Below are 23,207 nucleotides of genomic sequence, written 5' to 3' on the forward strand. Positions count from 1 at the left end.
CGTGAGGGATTCTGGTGGTTAGGGACAAATGCAGTCACATAGCAGGATGCTGTACACGGGCCAAACTTCAGTCAGGAGAACAACTGAGATTATTCATCCACAATACGAGGTTAGTTATTAATATACTGCAACAACATCTGAATAGAGCAGCTGCGACAGAATTCAACATTAATGAATCAATGTTACGGAAGTGGAGGAAGCGCAGTTTTTGGCTTTCCCCGCATTTCAAAAGTGCTTCATCTCTTTGCTGTGACTGTCGCCCAGCATAATTGCAGATGATAATTGTTGTAGCCACTGCGATGCTTTCGACCAAAAAAGGCGCAGCTTGATGACATCATCAACACGCGATAGAGCAATATAGTCAGAGGCCCTTTCTCAATTCTAAGTACGCAAGTACGTACTCGCGTTCTCGGCGAGACCGGACTTGCCGAGACCGCACGGGAGCACGGACTCGCGATTTGTACAATTGGAACGCCAGCATACTTGATGATGTCACAGGTCCGGACTTTTTACTGCCGTCCCCTCTTAATTTAACTGTGAGTAATATGTTATGAAGCTTAACTTTAATCACAGCCAAACCGGTTTACTCAGGAACAAATAAAACACTGAAATAAGCCAAACATTAACATTTAGAAATGATCTAAGTGACTTATATATCATGTTTAACCTCAGTAGTGAAATCTCTATTAATAAAAATAGTGTACATGTACATACGTGTACATACCTTAATAAAAAAAAAAAGCAGGTGAGATGTTAGAACGCTTTTATTTTTATTTTAGTGGACACTCAATACAATAGACAGCTGCTGGGGTTTGTTTAACCTGAGTAGCGAAAAGACCGCGGGGGAGGGAGGGGGGGGGGGGTTGAAAACGATGCGCTGTTCTCGCCAGCTCTAATGATCCTCGACCTCGCTGTCTGCTATGGAGCTGGTGGGTCACAGACGTCTCCGAAAACGTTGGAACGCGTTTGGAGATATATGATATCTTGATATATCGAGCAGATATTTGAAGTTTACACAGCTACATTCTCGCTTGAAATAACTTAAACGTTTATTTTGTGACCCAGAAAGAGTAATATTTAAAAGTTTTTAGCCCCGCTCGTCCGCCATTGCCGCGTTTGAGTTTTGGACGAAATGCATTCTGGGATATTTAGCTGTACAAAGTCCACACAAGTCACCACCGATGCATGCTCGATAAAAAGGGCGGAGCGAGAACTCGGCTTGATGCGTACTTCGAATTGGAACAGTACTTGGTCTCCGACTGATGACGTATCACGAGTAGACGAGAACGCAAGTACGCACAAGTACACATAGAATAGAATAGAATAGAATTCAACTTTATTGTCATTGCACATGCACAGGTACAGGGCAACGAAATGCAGTTTGCATCCATCCAGAAGTGCTTTAGTGATATAGATATATTACAATATATATTAGCAATAATATAGATATGTGAGTATATTACAGAAATGGGTCTATTATGGTATGTTATAATGTACACGGTATGAAGTATGTTGTGAATATTCTATAACTATAAGTATGTACAGGCTGTAGTGAGTACAAGCTATGTACAGGCTATGAACAGGATATAAATATGAAAAACTATACAGAATATGAAATAAATAACTTTACAGAATCTGAGATATACAGCTATACAGAAATGGGAACTATGCAAGTTGTAAACAGTTGTAGGATTAAAAATTATCGAATGTACAGAATGATTATTTACACAGAGCTATACAGTAGTGCAGTTAAGATAAGTGAGGGTGTAGATAGTTTCTACAGAGGCTATATAAAGTGCTAGTGGTTGTGAGTGGTGGTTCAGTCCATGTTATTATTGTGTTTGAGGGTACAGTTGTCCATTGTGGGTGTGTGTATGTTCAGTCCATGAGTTTAACGTGGGTCAGATGTCAGGAGGCAGAGTTCAGGAGTCTGACAGCTGTGGGGAAGAAGCTGTTCTGGTACCTGGTGGTCTTAGTCCGGAGGCTCCTGTGGCGCCTCCCAGAGGGCAGGAGGGTGAAGAGTCCATGTGATGGGTGACTGGGGTCTTTGATGATTTTCCCAGCCCTTTTCAGACACCGCTTCCTGTAGATGTCTTTTATGGCAGGAAGTGGTGCTCCGGCGATGCGCTGGGCAGTTTTCACGACCCTCTGCAACGCCTTCCGGTCCGAGGCAGAGCAGTTCCCGTACCAGACTGTTATACAGTTGGTCAGGATGCTCTCGATGGTGCAGCGATAGAAGTTCACCAGGATGTCTGAGGACAGGTGGTTCTTCCTCAGAGTCCTCAAGAAGAAGAGGCGCTGGTGAGCCTTCTTGACCAGCTTGGAGCAGTTGGTCGTCCAGGTGAGATCCTCGGAGATGTGGACTCCCAGGAACTTGAAGCTGCTCACACGCTCCACAGCCGTCCCCTTAATGTGGATGGGTGGATGTGTTACGGACCTGAGAATGCTGGCGAGCACCTGCAACTTTGGACAATTAAAAGACTCACTGATCAGAGACAGGATCGTCTGTGGCACGAACAGCTCCAGTTGGAGGGAAAGGTTGCTCAGAGAAGAGAACCTCACATTAGACAGATGTCTAGATATTTGTAGAGCAATGGAGATTTCAAGAGAATACAACAAAACAATAGCGGGACAGGCTGTAGAGGAACTGCATGCAGTAAAACAAAAAGAGAGAAAAAGACTGGATAAAGAAATATCATGCAGATTTTGTGGAAGAGCACATGAAAGACTCAAATCAAAATGCCCAGCATATGGAAAAAAATGCAAAAAATGTGGCAAAGAAAATCATTTTGCTATAGCATGCAGGAGTAAAAGCAGACAGAGTGAAAACGGAAAAAAGGTCCACACAGTGACGGAGCAGGACTCGGATTCCTGTGAGGACATAATGACTGTCACAGCTATGACACAGACTGCAGTACAAGTGAACCAGATCAAAGAATCAGACATGAAAAAACGAGAGCAGCTGTTTGCAGGCATGATGATTGGCAACAGCCTGGTCAAGTTTCAAGTTGACTGTGGTGCAACCTGCAACGTTATTCCCATCAACTTGTTGAACCCTAACATCAAAATGGAGCACACAGACAAGGTTCTTGTGATGTACAATAAGTCAAGGCTGTGTCCATTAGGAAAGTGTAAAGTCAAGCTGACAAACCCAAGAAACAACAAAAAGTACAGAGTCGAGTTCCAAGTGGTAGAGGAGGACTGTAAAACACCTCTACTTGGGAGAACAGCTAGTGAAGCGATGAAGCTAATACAAGTTAAATATGATAACATCTGTGCTTTGGACAGCTCAGTGACAACAGCTCCATCAGAGAAAAACGCATGGTTGTTGGAAGAGATAAAGACGGAGTTTCAGGATGTGTTTACAGGAGATGGATGTTTGTAAGGTGAATATGAGCTGGAAATCGACACAACAGTGCAGCCCGTCAAACTGCCGAAACGCAGAGTCCCAGTGTCGATGATGAAACCACTGAAAGAGGAACTGATGAGCCTTGCAGACAGACAAATAATAGCACCAGTGGAAGGTAGTACTGATTGGATCAGTGGGATGGTGACAGTGCAGAAGCCAAATGGCAAACCCAGGATATGTATTGACCCAAGACCGCTCAACAAAGCTTTGAAGCGTAGTCACTTCCCGTTACCAACAATAGATGACATCTTGCCAGATGTGTCAAAAGCGAAAGTTTTCACAGTTTGTGATGTGAAACATGGCTTTTGGCATGTGAAGCTTACAGAAGAGTCAAGCCATCTCACGACATTCGCAACACCATTTGGTCGCTTTCGTTGGCTGAGAATGCCGATGGGGATCAGCCCAGCGCCAGAGGTCTTTCAGCGCAAACTGATGCAAGCGTTAGAGAACCTGCCAGGCACATACATCATTGCTGATGACATCCTGATCACTGGAAAAGGAGAGACGACTGAGTTGGCAGAAATGGATCATGACAGAAACCTGAGACTTTTCCTGGAACGCTGCAGAGAGAGAAACATCAAATTAAATGTGGAAAAACTCAAGCTTAGAAGACAGGAAGTACCATACATCAGACATCTACTCACAGCAGAGGGGCTGAGAACTGACCCAGAGAAGGTACGGGCCATCACAGAGATGCCAGCACCAACTGAAATAAAAGGGGTGCAGAGACTAGTTGGAATGGTCAACTATTTATCAAAGTCTTACAAGCATCTGTCAGACGACTGTGAGCCTCTCAGACAACTGACGCACAGAGACAGCCTATGGGAGTGGACAGACGTGCAGGAAGATGCATTTAAAAGACTGAAAGAAAAACTAACACAAGTCCCAGTTTTGAAATATTACAGCCCTGAAGAAGAGCTGACGCTGCAGTGTGATGCCAGCGAGACAGGACTGGGAGCAGCTCTGACTCAACATGGAAAACCAGTGGCATTTGCAAGTCGGGCACTGACGCTCACTGAAAGAGGTTATGCACAAATTGAAAAGGAATGTTTAGCTATTGTGTTTGGGATGGAGAAATTCCACCAATATACATATGGTCGTCTTGTGAGAGTGCAATCAGACCACAAGCCACTCGAGAACATTATTAAAAAGCCACTGTTACATGCACCTAAGAGACTGCAAAGGATGTTATTAAGGCTGCAAAAATATGATATAACCATAACATATGTTCCAGGCCGCGACATGCTACTTGCTGATACGCTGAGTAGGGCCTACCTGCAGGATAGCATCAAAAGCCAGACGGAGTTGGAGACAGAATGTGTCAACATGGTGGACTATGTACCTGTTTCAACAGAAAGCATGGACAGAATACGGGCAGGGACAAGAACCGACCACACACAACAAACGCTGATAAAAACAATACAAAAGGGGTGGCCAGCCTGTAAGAAAGATGTACCTGTTGAAATAACCCAGTTCCAATCTTTGCAGGATGAACTGAGCACACAGGATGGATTGGTCTTCAAGGGAGAGAGAGTGGTGATTCCAGAAGCACTGCAGGCAGATATAACCCAGCGAATTCACTCAACACACATCGGCACAGAAGGGTGCCTCAGGAGAGCTAGAGACTGCGTCTACTGGCACGGTATGAACGACCACATCAAAAAGTACATCGCTACATGTGACATATGTCGGTCTGTGGATGCAAAACAACAGAAAGAGACACTAAAACCACACGAGCCGACCACTAGACCATGGACCAAAGTTGGGACAGATTTATTCAACTTTGAGGGTAGGGACTACCTAATAACTGTTGATTATTACTCCAACTTTTGGGAGATAGATTATCTACCTGATACCAAGTCGAGTACTGTGATTAGGAAACTAAAGGCTCATTTCGCACGTCAGGGAATCCTAAATATTGTTTTTTCTGACAACGGGCCCCAGTACAGCTCAACAGAGTTTGCCAACTTCAGCTGGAAATGGGAATTTCGACACCATACCTCATCACCTGGCTATCTGCAGAGCAACGGCAAAGCTGAGTCTGCCGTTAAAACTGCCAAACGACTCATGAAAAAGGCGAAATTGGCTGGACAGGATCCATATTTGGCCTTATTGGACCACAGAAACACCCCAACACAAGGTTTAACTACCAGCCCTGCACAGAGACTGTTAAGCAGGAGGACGAGGACACTTCTCCCAATAGGAGACAGATTGTTGCAACCCACAGTGACTGACAACAAGTTAGCACTGATGAAAAACAGAGAGAGACAAACAAAGTACTACAACAAGACAGCGAAGGACATGGACACATTAAACCCAGGGGACTTGGTGCGAGTCCAACCTTTTGAACCACACAACTTATGGACCAAGGCTAGAGTGTGTAACACTCTGGGAAACAGATCCTATGATGTGGAGTTGGACAACGGCAGAGTCCTCAGAAGGAATCGTCGCCATCTGAGGCGAGCTGCGGAGGTCAAAAAAGACATGTCAGCACATCTCCAGCTTGAGGGACAGAACATTACTGTGCCGACACAGAGCAAAGAGAACACACAAAACAGCACTACCAGGTCAGGACGGGTAGTACAACAACCTGGATATCTGAAGGACTATGTATGCAATTAAGGGGTAATCTGTGAGTTATACGCTGTGATTTGTTTACTTGTCAGAGGAAAGACAAAAGAAAAAAAAAACATCTGTGACGACATTTTGAATTATATGTTGTGATTTGTTTACTGGTTAGAGAACAGAGCAAAACATCTGTGATACTATTTTGAGTTATGGCTTTGTGATCTGTTTACTTGTTTGGAAGAAAAAAAAAATAAGGAAATGAGAAACAAAACGGAAAAAATGAATAAAAGTAATACTAAAGGAAAATAGGAAGAAAGCTAAAAAAGTAAGTGGAAGAAAGAATTTTATTTTTGAAGAAAATTGTGTCTAACAAAGAAATGTCATGTCTAAGTTTTGTTCCAGTTGCAAACTGAGTTCTCAATTTATGAATAGTTCATTGTCTTTGTAAAAGAAAAGGGATGTAGCAATGGGAATTGCATTTACCTGTGTGTTCCACCCGGAGTCTGGAGAGTGTAACACCGGAAGGTGAGAACCGGAGACCCATGACTGTTTATTAAGAGTTTAATAAAAGTTTACCTCGGAGGAGGGAAAGGTCAACCGAGCATCTTGTGAAGTTTATAGAGAGAACAAGATGAAACACTCTTTATGGAGTCCTTCATGGTACTAAGAAGAGTGGTTGGATACTGCTGAACTCCAGAGACAATGCTGCCGAAGGTCCTCTACAACAGAATCGAGAAAGATGTACAATCTTTCATATTAAAAAGTTAGAATAATGTATTAGCACTAGGGTTAGGGTTAGTGCAATACCTGGGACAGGTGACATCTTTCTTGGATATTGATGGTCAAAGCAGCAGCATGTCTAATAAGATTTCCACTTGCTGTACTGGATGCTTCCTGTAGATACATTGCGGTAAAACAATATACATTAAATATAAAGAGACTGTTTCACATTAGGTGTTACATGTTAACCTCTTAAGCCCCAAAGGCGTTTCTGAGCTTCCTGCTCGAAAATGCAATGCCCAAATTTTAATTGATTATTTCTCTGTAATTACAAACTCTGTCCTTACAATCTTGGTATCAAAATAAAGCTAACACTTGTGAAATTTCTTCAGAGGTGTAAATATTGAAACAGATATTCCTGTGTCAAAGTTACTGAGACTGGAACACAGAAAAAGTAAGTAGAAATTATCCTCGTCTAATTTTTTTTCTTTTAATTTTTAGCATATAACCCTTTTAAAATATGCCTCAGTTCACATTTCATTACTGAAATTCAGTAACCAACATATAAACATCATCTGTGCAAAGATTTAAGTTTGTAAAGTGAAACAGTGAACAATTACAGCCCTGTCAATACATGAATACCCACACATTGTACAAAAATGTCCAATTTTGGCACACAATTGGACACAATGCCAGTTGAATTTTTTAGGTATTTAAGAGCAGAAATTAATTAATTTTATTAACAGGCCTAAAAATGCTTTTTTTTTTAAAAAATATATTTTCGAAGAATTAACCACACATTTACATGGTAATGGCCCTTTTCTGCCGTGCGCATGGAGCTTTTAATTGGTCTCTGGCCCTTTAAACTCTGATGAGCTGTAACTTTGGTTTCTTTTGGTCAATTTGCATGATTGACACCTCTTTTTAATCGTTTGAGCCAATAGAATCACAGTAATGATGCCACGTTCACGTTACTTAAACTAATCAGACGTTGCAAGACCAAAACCCACGTGGGCCCACATTTACTGCATGTGACGTCTGTCCAGTCAAGTGTCTGTAGGTGGGTCTAAAATGGAGGTTGTTGACAGAAAATGGCTCTGATGCGGCTAGGTAGGCATGGTAACTGCTGATAATCATGTGGCTACCGGCGAATTAACGGAGGAAATCGGGACGGTAAGCCAATTTCTGTCTAAGCGCACGTGTGCCATTATGTGTTTTTGTGATCTTCTTTTGTGGCTCATTCAGTGAATTTTGGTCTGAGTGTGGTGAAACTTGGTGGAATTGGTACCAGCTCTGGAAGATAACCAGCCTTTCTTTAGCCGGTTACATGAAGTCTGGAGTATTTCTGGTTCGGTTTTGTTTGTTTAGTGGACTTGTTTGCATTTACGTAACTATTCATTTAATCATGGCTTGTTTTCATTGTCTTTGGTGGTTGTAGAAATGGTTTATATGACATTTTAACTGAGATTCAGAGGTTTCTGTAGATACCACACGTCTGGACTTATATTTCTCACCCCGTGTTATAACCGGTTAAACGTGATCTCCTCCTTTTTGCCCCCGGTACCGGGGTTGTGGGGCTTAAGTGGTTTTAAACTGTACCATTCATGACAGACAATGTTACATCTTACTGTATTATCAGTATGTGCAATCTGGAGATCTTCGAGCGCTGGCCTAGATGTTTCATTTGGAATAGCAGGTGTATTCACGTCACCATCGGTTCTTTGCAATCCACATGTTGTAGTTCCACAGTCAGAAAAAAAATGGTATGCCAAAATGTTCTTCTCCACCATATGATTCAGATCCAGATGCTGTTGACCATCCAGAAGGTGGATTACCAGTTGCAAGATACAGTGCATGAGTGCGCTTAATGTGGTAGTAAAAAAGCTGAAGACTCTGTATTCCTCCGTACAACCATCAATCCCACATATCACACGAACGTCGGGACTACAGCTATGAATTGTATTAATATGGCTCAAAAGAGACTTTAATGTTAAGGCAACAAAAACGAAACAAATCACACACCTCCAACACGCCATCTTGTTTGGGAAAAAGACCTGAAAGAAGTTCTTGGCGGGCAGACGGTTTAGAGGTTAATACCAAGTTTGAAGGGGTGATTTATACCAAGTCTGCATTTAACTTGTGTAGTAATGTGATTGTAAAGATGACTACAACAGTCATAGTAATTGATGGGTTATTTGTTAAAATTTGTTTTTCTAATGCCAGTTCATTATGCACGTTATGTTCACGTTTTACAAGCCTTACACAGGCGAAAATGTGTAATGCTGGGCATACACTGTGCGATTTTTGGCTCATTTTGAGCCAATTTTTAGTCGTGCAACCGTTTTGGTGATCAGCCCGAGTTTCGCCTTCATCGTGTGTCGTGCATCGTGCAGTATACGTGGGGTAACGAGAAGCGATTAACACCTCACGACCAGCTCCCGATCATCAATCGTTTGGTCGTAAGAAAATCAATTTGAAATCCTGTCGGCCGTCGTGAGGGTGTCACTGCAGCCTCTCACACTGCGCACAAACAAACACAGAAATTAAAGTGAAAAGACAGAGCAGCACAGCAGTGCGGCATGTGATCTGGACACAAGTGATGAAAGCACATTTGTACATGCACTTGTAGAACTTTGGCAAGGTCATCCGAGCCTTTTCGATGCCCTCACAAAATTATCACGACCGCAACAACCGTGAAAATAGTTGAATTTACATTGCTGCTCAATCACAGCTGCCTGATTAATGTTTTTCATTAGCAATTTAGCAAAGTTGATGGTGGTGTGTGTGTGTGTCTGTGTGAATGAAATACAGAGAGGGAGTGCGAGTGACAGGTTTTGTGTTTTTTTTTTTTTTTAATTCATATTTTTATTAAGGTTTCAAAAGCAGGCATTCACAGTATGTACATCATGTAAGCATTCTTCATACTTAGGTTATCTGCCTTAAATACTGAAATAGTATTTTAATTTACATCCAAGTCATAAGGGAAGAATACTTACAACGATAGAAGTAATTGAAACCATCACATAATCCGAAAATCAAAAAACAAAAAACAAAACTAACAAACCTAAGAAAGAGAAAAAGAAAAAAGAAAAAAAAGAAACAAAAAAAAAAACACGGATGTGTTGGTATGGGGTGATCCTATAAATATATATACATACATCATAATTATTGGTTTGTAATAGTAAAATCTGGCCTATGAGGCGTGATATATTTAACCCAGTTTTCCCAATATGATGTAAATTTCTCCAGCTTGTGGTTAACAGAAGCTGTTATCTTTTCCATGTTATAAATTTCCATTGTGATTTCCATCCATGTACTTATGTTTGGGCTCTCTGGGGATAACCATTTTCTGGTGATATTCTTTTTACAGGCCACCAATAAAATATTTATTAAATGTTTATCATATTTAGGCCATTCCTGAGGTATATATCCAAAGAACATAGTCTTACTCTCGAGAGGTATTTCACGTTTAAAGATATCCTGTAAGGCATTATGTATTTCTCTCCAATAATCCCTCAAGATTGAGCAGTCCCAGAAAATATGGTAATGATTTGCACTTTGATTTCCACAGTTCCTCCAACAAGCAGGGGGTTTATCATCATAATGAGACTTCTGAGAAGGTGTTATAAAGTATCTAATTAGGCACTTCCAGCCAAATTCCCTCCACTTTTGTGAGCTGGTACACATCCACTGATATCTCCATATTGCCGTCCATTCTTCCTCTAATATTTTTATCCCTCCTTCCTTCTCCCATTTTGTTCTAATATATGAAGTCGAATGTGGTTTCAAATCCATTAGACCCTTATAGAGACATGTTATATATAAAGTTATAGCTTTTTATAAACAGTTCCATCAAGCGTGTGTTTATCATTGTTACGTTTCTCATCTTCGTGTCGGCATAGTGCCTTAACTGCAGATATCGATAGAAGTCTTCTTTTTCTAATGAAAATGTTTTTCTAAGCATGTCAAAGCTGAACAATTTTCCATCCTTCATTATACTGCACAGGGCTGTTATGCCCTTACCTGTCCAGTCCTTGAATCTAGAATCCAGTTCATTAGGTTTGAACTCTGAGTCGTAAGCACACCATTTAAGAACTGTAATATTGGTCTCGAGTTTATATTCCTTTATAATAGTTCTCCATGTTTTAAGGGTCCTTTTCACCCACATGTTATCAGTATTTTTTATATAGGTTTGTAAGTTATTGTCAGCTAGAGTTGCCTGAATAGGTATAGACAGCATTTGTTCCTCAATGGTTTTCCATTGGGCAGTGTATGATTGGTTACACCAGCATATTATTGCTCTCATCTGCGCTGCAAAATAATAATATCTGAGGTCAGGGAGGCCCCATCCTCCCTTTTGCTTAGCCAGCTGTAGTGTTTTAAGGCGAACCCTTGGTCTTTTACCTTGCCATATATATCTAGATAACATTTTATCCCACTCATTAAATTGACTTTGGTTAATCTCTATTGGTAGGGTTTGAAATAGATACAAAAATCTTGGCAATACATTCATTTTAATAGAATCAATTCTTGAATTAAAACTAAAGAAAGGAATTAAATTCCATCTTACTATATCTTCCTTTATTTTTTTGTATAAAGGTAGGTAGTTCTGTTCGAATAGTTTTGTAAGGTCTTTCGGTAAATTTATGCCTAAATATTTAAAACACTCCGTTTGCCATACCAGAGAGTAGCTACATTTTATTTCTTCTGGTGGGCTGTAGTTATATGAGAGTAGCTGGGTTTTACCTATATTAATTTTATAGCCTGATAATTGGCCATATTGTTCAAATGACTGCATCAGCTTGGGTAAAGAATATGTTGGGTGTCCAAGGTAAATCAAAATGTCATCCGCGTAGCAAGCCAGTTTATATTGTGTCCCTTTGATAAAAATTCCCTTAATGTCCTTGTTTTGCCTGATGGATTGAGCTAGTGGTTCCAAGTATAGTGCAAAAAGTAACGGTGACCATGCACAGCCCTGTCTAGTGCCCCTTTTTAGGGTAAAACTGTTGGATAGGCATCCATTAATTTTGATCCTGGCTGTAGGATTATCATATAATGCTTGTATCGTTTTAATAATCATATCATGAAAGCCAAATTTATATAGTACCCTGTAGAGGAACTTCCAATTGACAGAGTCAAAGGCTTTTTCAGCGTCTACACTCATCACAATTGCTTTGATTTTGTGTTTTTGTATATGGTCCATAATGTGTAGTGTCTTTCGTATATTGTCCTGTGTTTGGCGTTGATGTATGAAACCTGTTTGATCATTACATATCAGTGTTGGTAGGAACTCTTCTAGCCGTTTGGCCATGATAGATGTGAAAAGTTTATAGTCCACGTTAAGAACAGAGATTGGCCTGAAAGATCCACATTCCATTTTATCTTTGCCTTCTTTTGGTATAACTGAAATAATTGCCTCCTTCCAACTGGGGGGCATTTGTGCCTTTTTCAAAACCCAATTCAATGTAGGCAGTAAGACAGGTATCAGTTCCTTTTTAAATTCTTTATACCACTCTGCCGTGTAACCATCTGGTCCTGGTGATTTACTTAATTTAAGCCTATTAATTGCAGCTTTTAATTCTTCCTCAGTTATGTTCATTATCATTGCTTGATTTTGTTCTTCATCTAGAGTGGGTAAGTCTAGAGAGTTCAGAAAGCTATCCATCTGAGCTTCAGTCCCGCCCGGGGCTTCAGAGTATAGGGTTTTATAAAATCTTTCAAAGGCTTCCTGTATTTCATTTAATTTATTTTTTATCACTTTTGTACTTGGATCCCTAATTTTATAAATTGTATTTTCCGCTATCTTTTTTTTTCAATTTCCACGCCAATATTTTGGTAGATTTAATGCCACTTTCATATTGTCTCTGTTTCAAAAACATTAAATCTTTCTTGATTTCTTGTGTGGCTATATTGTTAATTTCGTTCCTAATGTTTTTGATGTCCCTTAATATATCCTGTGTTAAGTCCCTTTTATGTCTTCTTTCTAATTCCTTTAGTTTCTTACTCAACTCTTCTAATTTTCTATTCTTATCTTTTTTCCTAAATGAAGCTATTGCTATAATTTTCCCTCTTAGTACCGCCTTCAGAGTATCCCATAGTATGGGAGGTGGTACTTCTCCGGTATCATTGAACTCTAAAAGAGACTAATTTCTGATTTAATTTGTGCCTTGAAAGGTGAGACAGGTTTTGTGTTATAACCTATTATGTTAGGGACGCACAGTGTGAGTACTCGGGTCGCATCAGATCATCGGGCCATATAGTGTGAGACCCTGCATCGTGACCTACGAACTTCTAACCCCTGCGAGTCAATCGTGCAGTTTGAGCAGGAGCTGAATAACGCGACTGTGTATGCCCAGCTTAAAGCTACCTCCCCCCTGACTGCCTTCGTGTGGCTCTGTCCATTATCTCACTGTTTGAATTGGAAAAAATTCCAAAGAGAAAAAATGACCAATAATCATCCCACAGATGTAATATTATCTACAGCTACTCTTAGTACCATTGATGTTAAGTTAGACTCTTTTTCTCCAATTGATCTTTCTGAGTTAACTTCAGTAATTACTTCCTCCAAACCATCAACGTGTCTTTTAGACCCCATTCCTACAAAACTGCTCAAAGAAGTCCTGCCATTAATTAATTCTTCGATCTTAAATATGATCAACCTATCTCTAATAATCGGCTATGTACCACAGGCCTTCAAGCTGGCTGTAGTTAAACCTTTACTCAAAAAGCCATCTCTAGACCCAGCAGTCTTAGCTAATTATAGGCCAATCTCCAACCTTCCTTTCATATCAAACATCCTTGAAAGAGTAGTTGTCAAACAGCTAACAGATCATCTGCAGAGGAATGGTTTATTTGAAGAGTTTCAGTCAGGTTTCAGAGCTCATCACAGCACAGAAACAGCTTTAGTGAAGGTTACAAATGATCTTCTTATGGCCTCTGACAGTGGACTCATCTCTGTGCTTGTCCTGCCAGACCTCAGTGCAGCGTTCGATACTGTCGACCATAATATCCTATTAGAGCGATTAGAACATGCTGTAGGTATTACAGGTACTGTGCTGCAGTGGTTTGTATCATATCTATCTAATAGACTCCAGTTTGTGCATGTAAATGGAGAGTCCTCTTCACACACTGAGGTTAATTATGGAGTTCCACAGGGTTCAGTGCTAGGACCAATTCTGTTTACATTATACATGCTTCCCTTAAATGGCCTGCATTTGTATAGCGCTTTTCTAGTCCCTAAGGACCCCAAAGCGCTTCACACTACATTCAGTCATTCACCCATTCACACACACATTCACACACTGGCGATGGCAAGCTACATTGTAGCCACAGCTGCCCTGGGGCGCACTGACAGAGTGATAGGCTTCAAACTTTCCTTTTTGCTAAAGCATATAGTTAGGGCTGGACCAGGTGACCCTGAATCCTCCCTTCGTTATGCTGCAATAGATGTAGGCTGCCGGGGGATTCCCATGATGCATTGAGTTTTTCCTTTCCAGTCACCTTTCTCACTCACTGTGTTAACAGACCTCTCTGCATTGAATCATATCTGTTATTAACCTCTGTCTCTCTTCCACAGCATGTTTTTATCCTGTCTTCCTTCTCTCACCCCAACCGGTCGCAGCAGATGGCCCCGCCCCTCCCTGAGCCTGGTTCTGCTGGAGGTTTCTTCCTGTTAAAAGGGAGTTTTTCCTTCCCACTGTCGCCAAAGTGCTTGCTCATTGGGGGGTCATATGATTGTTGGGTTTTTCTCTGTATCTATGAAGCGCCTTGAGGCGACTTTTGTTGTGATTTGGCGCTATATAAATAAAATTGAATTGAATTGAATTGAATTGGAGGGAAGGACACAAGGGAACAGGTTCGGACTGGATTCTGTTAAGGTAATTAACTCATGTTTAAAAAGATTTCGGGTTCTTTTAGCTTTGACTTACTGTAGTAACATCAGTCGTGGTCAAATATTAAGTTTTACCTAGGCTGTATTATCAGTTCTAATATTTGGCTGACTACTAATGGGTAGTTAGCCAAAACTGCCAGCCAGCTAGCTAGCTTACTTCATACAGTTTGCTGAATTGTTAGCATGCAGTGAGAGTTTAAAGTTATTAATGGTGCTAGTTGGGTAAATTTAGTTTCGTGTTCAAAAATACTTAACATAACTATACGACAAAAGAACTACAGTTGATATCCACCTTTGCAAAAGTCCGTTTTGGGTGTCCCACCCACGGAGAATAAAAAGCTGCAGTGTTTTATTTTTTTTCCTTCTTAAGCCACGCGCTCTCTGTCTGTACTGTGCTTGGTGTGTTTGTGTGTGCGGAAGGGCAACTTGGGAGGACCCATACTGGTTTGAGACAAATCTGACAATCGGGCTCGTAACTTTACAACGCTGTTTTCGAATTCACTTGAGGATAACTTAAGCCTGCAGCTCCAGCACCAGTCAAACTGTAGTCTTACATCCAGTGTTTTTTTTTTGTTATGGAAAAAGCCAGGGGTGTAGGACAGATCTATATTTAATTTACATGATGAATGAGGATTTATTTACTTACTCATCAAGAGTTAACTGTCTTATGACCAAAATTACATTTAACCAACATGAGTTTATTCAAATTTTATTTGCAAGTCCAGTTTGGGTAATGAAATTAAAGATAACACAAGGGAATAAAATAATGCACGGGCATGGCATAAACCAAATGCACATTCATGAAAGACATCTTTACCTATAGATTTACTTTAAGCTTCATTTCCAGCAGATTATGATTAATCATATAAACTATTGTAAGTTGGAAATGTGAACTTACTTCCAATTATTTATGTTGTAAACTATTAATATAAATCAGGTCACTTTAACCTTGCTGAACTGAGGTAACATTTTTTCTTATGGATGAATTGGCCTAATCTGAGCTTTGATCATTTGCCACCCAAGAACCAGGATGGAGGTTAGTCAGTGTGCTGTCATACACCATCTTCCCTCATCCACCTACAGGAATATTGACATCATTAGGTATGTTTCCATTTTCGGAACTTAAGGGTAATTTTAAGGATGCACCAAAATGAAAATTCTTGTCTGAAACTGAAAATAAGGAAAGCAACGTCAAAAACCGAAACACTGAAAGAAATGGTTATGTCTATAAGAACCATAGTATTTGTGGCTACAATGTGTTCTAACCGCACTAGAATCAAGGCACTGCAATGAATCAATAACAAAACTGAAATTATTTATTTACTACTGACGTAACAACAGTGCACAATATAAATTAAAATTTAAAATAAAATGTTTAGCGCTACCCCACTCATGTACATAATAAGAAATCATAAATGAAAAAAATTATACATGTAGATGTACAACTGAAAGTATTGCTAAGAGAGATATGTAATAATGCTGCAGCGGGTCATTTTTGAAGGAGCGTTGCATCTTTTTCCGCGGATTTTCTGGTTGTGACTCTTCTCTGATTCTGATAGCCTCTGCTGCTGGTGCTGACTGTCCCACTAAGCTCACCATCTCAGCCTGTCAGTGAATGCGCGGCCTGCCATCTTTCTCCCTATTACCCCGAAGTTCTGATCGTGGAAACACGCCTCATGTGTACATTGTCAACATTGTAGGGACGTGCCATCTTGGGTGCCTCACGATTACGATTCGATTATAAAACGATTGTTTTTGTTGCATATTTTTTCCCCATTCAGGGTTTTTCTTTTTTCATTCCCTCCATAGATAAGTTCTAATCCTAAATCCATTCATTTTATATTAATGGAAGCTTCCTGTCTTTTATTTATTTGAAACCACAAATAAAATCAACAGATAAAGTAAGTAAAGTAAAATTTTATTTATATAGCACCTTTCTAGATAAAAAGATCACAAAGTGCTTCACAAAGTATAAAACACAAACAGACAAAAGTTAACAATATGCAGTTCTAAAAAGATGTGTTTTTAGTTGTTTTTTAAAAGTGATCACTGAGTCTGCAGATCTTAAGTTCCGAGGAAGAGAGTCCACAGTCTGGCGGCCACAGTAGCAAAAGCTCTATCTCCCTTGGTTTTCAGCCTTGTATGCTGAATAACAAGTAGGCCCTGATCACAAGACCTCAGGGACCTCCTAGGGGCATAGGGCTGTAAAAGTTCAATGGTGTAGGCTGGTGCTTGTCCTAGAAGAGCTTTAAAGGTCAGAACCAGTATCTTAAAATGGACTCTGAATTCAACGGGGAGCCAGTGCAGCTGTATAAGCAACGGTGTTACATGAGAGTACTTAGATGTTTTTGTCAGAAGCCTTGCTGCAGCATTTTGGACAATCTGCAGACGCTCCAGGGAGTTTTTGTTTAGACATGTAAACAGTGAATTACAGTAGTACAATCGCGATGAAATGAATGCATGAATAACAATCTCCAGTTCAGTATGAGATACTCTGGGGCTCAATTTAGAAATGTTTCTTAAATGATAGAAGCAGGACCAAAATAGAGATTTGACGTGAACATCCAGGGTAAGAGTAGAATCAAAGGTTACCCCAAGGTTCCTGATAGATGGTTTCACAAATGTTGAAAGAGGACCAAGAGCATTCATTATGTTAGGTACATGTCTGTCTGGAGCACATACAAGGACTTCAGTCTTTTCTTCATTAAGTTGGAGGAAGTTGTCAGCTATCCAACCTTTGATGGATTCTAAACACTCATTTAAAATCTGCAGCCTAGAAACATCTTCAGGTTTAAAAGAAATATATAACTGGATATCATCTGCGTAGCAGTGGTAGCAAATGTCCTCAAAGGTGCTCAAAATATGCTGGAAAGGAATTAGAAATGTCCAAAGTATGTTTCAAAATCATGTCAAGGTCATATTTTCAATTAACAATAAACATGAAATGTGTGTTGGCAGTTTAAGTATAATAAAAAAGGACCATATTTTGATTTCCTTAAAGGAGGAAACTCAAACACATCCATCAAATTCAGTTTACTTTTAGACCTTTAACCCTGTTTAATGTGTTCCTTCTGTATGTGGTTAAAAAGAAAAATTTAACAAAACTTCAGGTCAGCTTTTCCAAGTCAACCATTACAGAAATTACTTTAAAATCTAAGTAGAAATAATTTAATTTTATTAGAAAATAAACCATAAATAATATCTTCCTTTAAGTCATGTAGGACAAAAATTACACAAATCTTAAAATTATATTCTGAGAAAATAAATATTATTTTCCAGTCAGAGTAATAGAAAATAAAAGCAGCATTGATCTATGAATGTTGAACAGCTTTTTCAAAGTTTCTGTATCAGTTTGACTAACGGGATGTTTACACATTAGGAGTTGATGTCACACTGTCAGCTACAGCTAAGCTGCCTAGGTTCAGAAGAGAAAAAGTTGGCAAATCAGGGGAAACTTGACATTTCTGCTAACATGAAACACAACAGAGACACTACTTTCAAGACTAAGGTGCTAAATATTTGTTGTTTTGTGAATTTTGCACCGAAGGGGTGAGACGGAAGTAACAGCCAGCTGTTTCTTGTCAGTCCGTCCGCTAAAAATGTCCGGGCGGCATGTCCGAATATTACGTTTTCCTCCCTTGTTTATTATGAAAAATAATCGAGTTTTAAACGTTTTTGAATCGTAATCGATTTGGTACATTTAACATCGTGATTAATCCATTTTTTTTAATGAATCACCACACCCCTACAACATTGAGGAAATATAACTGTACTAACTAGGGATGGGTATTGATAAGATTTTCACGATTCCGATTCCATTTTCGATTCTGTTTAACGATTCGATTCTTTATCGATTCTCTTATCGATTCTTTTTAAAAAAGGAGAACACTAAGTTCGATTAGCTTAGAACTTTGTTTTATATCTTCTCTTTGAACAAGATAGAAATTTAGGAGTAACATGGCCTTACAAACCCAACAGTGAGATCTTAAGAGATCCAGCCTACGGCTCTTCAATGGGTGTCACAGGGTCCCCAGGAAAAAAAATTGTAAATGTAAAATAATAAAATAAATATTCTTCTGTAGCAATAACAAAGCATAACATAAATTATTCAGTAGCAATTACACAAGAATATCCAGTAATGTCCCTGCCTACAATTAAACACATTCACTTACCTAAAATTGGGGGCATCTGCTGTGGCAAACGGGTTCAAGCCAGTGTTTCCAACTTAGCGACTTTGTCGCTATATTTAGCGAGTTTTCAGACCCCTTAGCGACTTTTTTTTAGAATAAAGATCGCTAAAAAAAGGACGTGAAAGCGCGTATCGATTTTACTCTCAACAAGCAGTGGGTGCTGTAACGCAGTCAGTTCTTCTTTTACTCGTATGCTGTTTTGTGGATCACAAGGTTTAAAACTACTTATAAACACACACACAAAGTAACTCCACCAGAGTGCCTATTTCAGGTCACTTTTGCCGGTCCAAGCCCGGGTAAAGGAGCAGGGTTGGAATTGTGACATTAAAAAAAACAATAATTGCTAAAATAAATTTAATTTGTAGTTCTAAATAAACTAAATGCATTTAGGAAGTTTTTTACTCACTTTATGTCTCTTCCACGATGTTATTTCTCTCTCCAACAACATAGGTTACAATTAGATTAGCATGACCAATTATGCAAATCAGGCGATGACATCATTTAGCGACTTCTAGCGACTTTTAGGACAGCCAATAGCGATTTTCCTTACTGAGGAGTTGGCAACACTGGTTCAAGCCTTTTACCACAAACTGAGTCTCTGCTCGGTGACATTCGTCTATCCTGCCTGAAAGGAGACGCTACCGGTAGACTGCAGCGAGAACTGCCAGCATCTGAGCCAGACTCTGTCTGTCTGTCTCATCATGGTCACCTAAATGCACAGTAATAGCAGATTTTGTAATAAGGCAGATCACGCTAACATAATATGCACTGTTAGTTGATTATTTACCTGCCGCATTAACGGGAGAGGACGTGAAAACGTTACCGCTGCTGCTGGGTTGAGATTCACGAGTCCGGAGCGGAATTAAAAACATGACATTCATTTAAGGTTATCACGTGTTTTGTGAGCAAATGCTTTTGCATATTCGTAGTGTTTCCTCCCTTAAATGAAGTATCTACTTTGCAAGTATTGCAAGTTGCCCTGTTGTCATCCGTTCTCGTAAACTTTTGAGCGTTTGAGCCGCTTACGCGCCGTGTTTCCTGCCAGGTAAATGACGCTCCGCAACGTGGTGACGTCATTCGGGGCGACTGGAATCGATAAGGGAATCGTTTGCAAAAATGGCAAACAATTCCAAGGAATTGAAACAGTGGGAACCGGTTCTCAACAAGAACCGGTTTTCGATACCCATCCCTAGTACTAACCTCACTGTTCATTTTGGACAGCATATTGAGTGACAGAGTTTTGTGAAATAAAAATGAACCCACAAATATGGGCCGGGAATATTGAACTGAAAGTTGATTTAGTCCTTTCTTTCCTGTTCTGTTTAAACATAGCCCTGTTCAGGGCACTACCAACTCTCTTCCCATCACAAGCTGCACCACCCAAGAAGATGGGACATGCCAGTGAAGCACTGATTCTTGTCCTTCAGGTCTGGGTTTCTTCATATTTGTTATAAAATAATGCCCCTAAAGCCTTCACTTTAACAGTTTATTTAGCATATGGTGTTTTTATTTAACTATTACAGGTGCAGTATCTTTGTCATTTCCTAAAGTGTGTAAAGACATAAACCTAACGGTGATGAGGCAGAATTTATTACATTTTTCAATGGCATGAATATTTGGGATTTTCTATACAGTATTTGTCAATCTAAAGAAAAATAACATTAATATGGACTGTAGCGCATCTGATCTATGGTTGTCATCATTCATGTATCACCCAAAGGGTGCAATAAAGTGAAGTCCAAGTCTAATACATACTTGTGGTTATTTGAACTACCCTGATAGCGTTGGAGTTTCTCCGTACATTGTACAATTTTGTCTTTGTTTTTCTTTTGCCAACAGAAGATCCAGCATCAGCCCTGTTCTGCTCTTTGAAGGGTCCCGCTGTCTTATTGCAGATGGAACCACTCCCATCACCACATTTGCCACAGATGACCTTGGAGAAGGTTTGCTGTATCTTATGGCATACTACTACACCCTGCATCTCACCTATCCTGAATGTGTGGCAAGGCTTCTGTCTGTCATTCAGGCTGAAGTGTTAAAGGACAAAATCCATGAGCAAGACACCACAGGCTCATACAAAACAGTCATGGCAGGCTGGAGAAATTTTTATTCAAACGTAGAGCTGTGTGAGCAAGATATAACTTAGGTCTGTGTTAGGGCTGGGCGATATGACCCAAAATTCATATCTCGATATTTTTTACCTAGATGGCGATATAAGATATACATCTCGATATTTTTTTTTTTAAAGCCATAAAGTAAGAACAAAAAGAGAGTTCTTAGTCAAAGCTGTGTCCCAGATGTCACACAGGCACTTTTATTAACATAGAGCATAGATGTACATAAAATTTACTCAAAAATAAATTATGAGCATTCATTAAATAATAATGGTCAATAAATAAAAGAAAACAATGTTGTTTTTGTGCATAACAAAAAGCTCACAATTGTGCAGTCAAAATGTAAACTAAAAGACGCTGAGCATAGTAACAAAGACAGATTTCACAGCTGCTCTGTTCCCAAGTTCTACTGTGTGACTGATAGCATTGAGTTTGAAATCCTCTTCGTAACCACGTCTCTTAACAGGTGCCATTTATGGTCCTTATACACAGTAGGGTAATATTACGTTGAAGCACAGTACGTATCACTCCGCGAGGCTCCTCGGTAGCCGCAATGCTCTGACAATCCATCAAGCGGTGCAGCACCGTAGCTTACCAAAGTCGTACTAAAACATTTTTTGACAGATTGCTGAGCGCCGTGTTCCACATAAAATCGGTTTGCGGCCATCAAGCACAACCAGAATTCATACATAAGGCGCGCTGTCAACTTTTGAGAAAATGAAAGGATTTTAGGCTGTGCAGCGCCTCTGGGCTGCATGGCGTTAGCGTGGTTAGCTCATTAGCGTGGTTAGCTAGCTAACACGTTGACGCCGTCCAGCCCCACGCATGGGGCGATGCGCAGTAACTCGTTAACGGAGATTTGCCGTGTCCATCTTGTTGCTTCCTGCAGGTGAAGCGATGGGGGAGGAGGGGGAGTTGTATTCAGTGAAGGAGGGGCGAGGCCGAGTAACGTTGCGTAAAGACAAAAGTGGATGAAAGAGAGGCAAACTTGCGGCTCGACAAGTATAGTTATAACGTGACATAGACTATATCGATATAAAAGATATTGTCACATCTTATATCTCGTATAAAAATATATCGATATTTTTTAAAAACTCGATATATCGCCCAGCTCTAGTCTGTGTTGGAAGGTTTGGGCCTGATAGCTTTGAAGTTGCAATTTACTCTTGAATTCTTTTTTTTTTTTTTTTTTTTTTAATTCTAATTAATGTAATACAAAGTACTTTTTTCTTTAAACACATCTGTTCTGCAACTTTTTTAAAACTGCAAATACTCTTTTTATTACATTTTATATGTTGAGTAGCTAGCTGGTTTAGCAGTTCTAAAAGGAACACAAAATAACAATGTTACACTTACAATGTGTCTTTAAATTTCTGTGTGCAATGATTGACTGAAATATTTGTTACTGTTTGGAGAGTTTGTTTCCAATAAACGTCATGTACACAGTATACTGTACCTGCTTTCATTTGGTGTACATGCTTTGTCCTGTTTTAAGATTTTTTTAAAAAAGATGTATCTTGTTTAGTGGGTCTTGTTTTAAGATCTTTTCTCTCAAAGTAAGAAAAAATGAAAACTTAAAAAAAGCACTTATAGACTTATTTTGGTTTTATTTGACTTAACAGAGTTCTTGGAATAGCTAATTCACAACTTGTTTTAAGATATCTCTTACTTGTCCAAAGCCTATATATTTTTCTTATCAAGTGTAATTCTCTTACTGCACTGGCAGATTATTTCACTAAATTTAAGAAGATTTAGACTATAATCTATTATTTTTTTAAACTTATTTTAAGATGGGTATTTTTTTGCAGTGCAGTCTGTGGGACCACTGTCGGTCCTGAATGATTTCCATGAAAAAAAAAAAGTGTCTGATAGAAGTTCTACAAGTGAGTCCTCTTGTTCTCACAAGTCTGAGCTCCTCAACTTCAGCTTCTGAGCTGCTACCTGGAAGGAGTCAGGGCTCCACCTTCTTTTGGAGAAAGAGGCAAATTTTCACAATAAGAGGATGTGTTCGGGGAGGACTTAGATGTAGTGTGTCAAGAAGCACTGTGTGCAAGCAGGAGATGAGGACTCAAACACAGACTTCACAGAGGCAAAAATGGGAACTCAAAAAGGTAGTTTATTGTAGGCTCGGGAAAATGATACAACTAATGATGAACTAAACTAGACTGGGAAAATATCAACTAAACTTCACAGAGAGGCACACAAGGGAACACACAGCATGAGGGACGACGTGACACGGAACAAAGGGAGACTCTGAAATAAATACACAGAAGGTAATGAGGGAAGTGGAAGCACATGGGGAACACAGCTGAGGA

The 23,207-nt window shown here is 39.7% G+C and overlaps 2 long non-coding RNA genes across 2 annotated transcripts in view; one reads left to right on the plus strand and one right to left on the minus strand.

The window, feature by feature from the left end:
- Window positions 1-23,207, minus strand: part of LOC146658350 (uncharacterized) — a 237,701-nt gene that overhangs the window by 131,468 nt on the left and 83,026 nt on the right. The gene's annotated exons all lie outside the window — the stretch shown is intronic.
- LOC146658360 (uncharacterized) overlaps window positions 1-23,207 on the plus strand; it is a 34,091-nt gene that overhangs the window by 335 nt on the left and 10,549 nt on the right. The window contains exon 2 of the long non-coding RNA XR_014913692.1: window positions 20,618-20,721. This is a non-coding gene — a long non-coding RNA (uncharacterized LOC146658360). The remainder of the gene's footprint in view (window positions 1-20,617; window positions 20,722-23,207) is intronic.

Source organism: Rhamphochromis longiceps, linkage group LG11 (genome assembly GCF_057381845.1).
Source record: "Rhamphochromis longiceps isolate RC_006_pf linkage group LG11, R_longiceps_female_GT1.1, whole genome shotgun sequence".
Lineage (NCBI taxonomy): Eukaryota > Metazoa > Chordata > Actinopteri > Cichliformes > Cichlidae > Rhamphochromis > Rhamphochromis longiceps.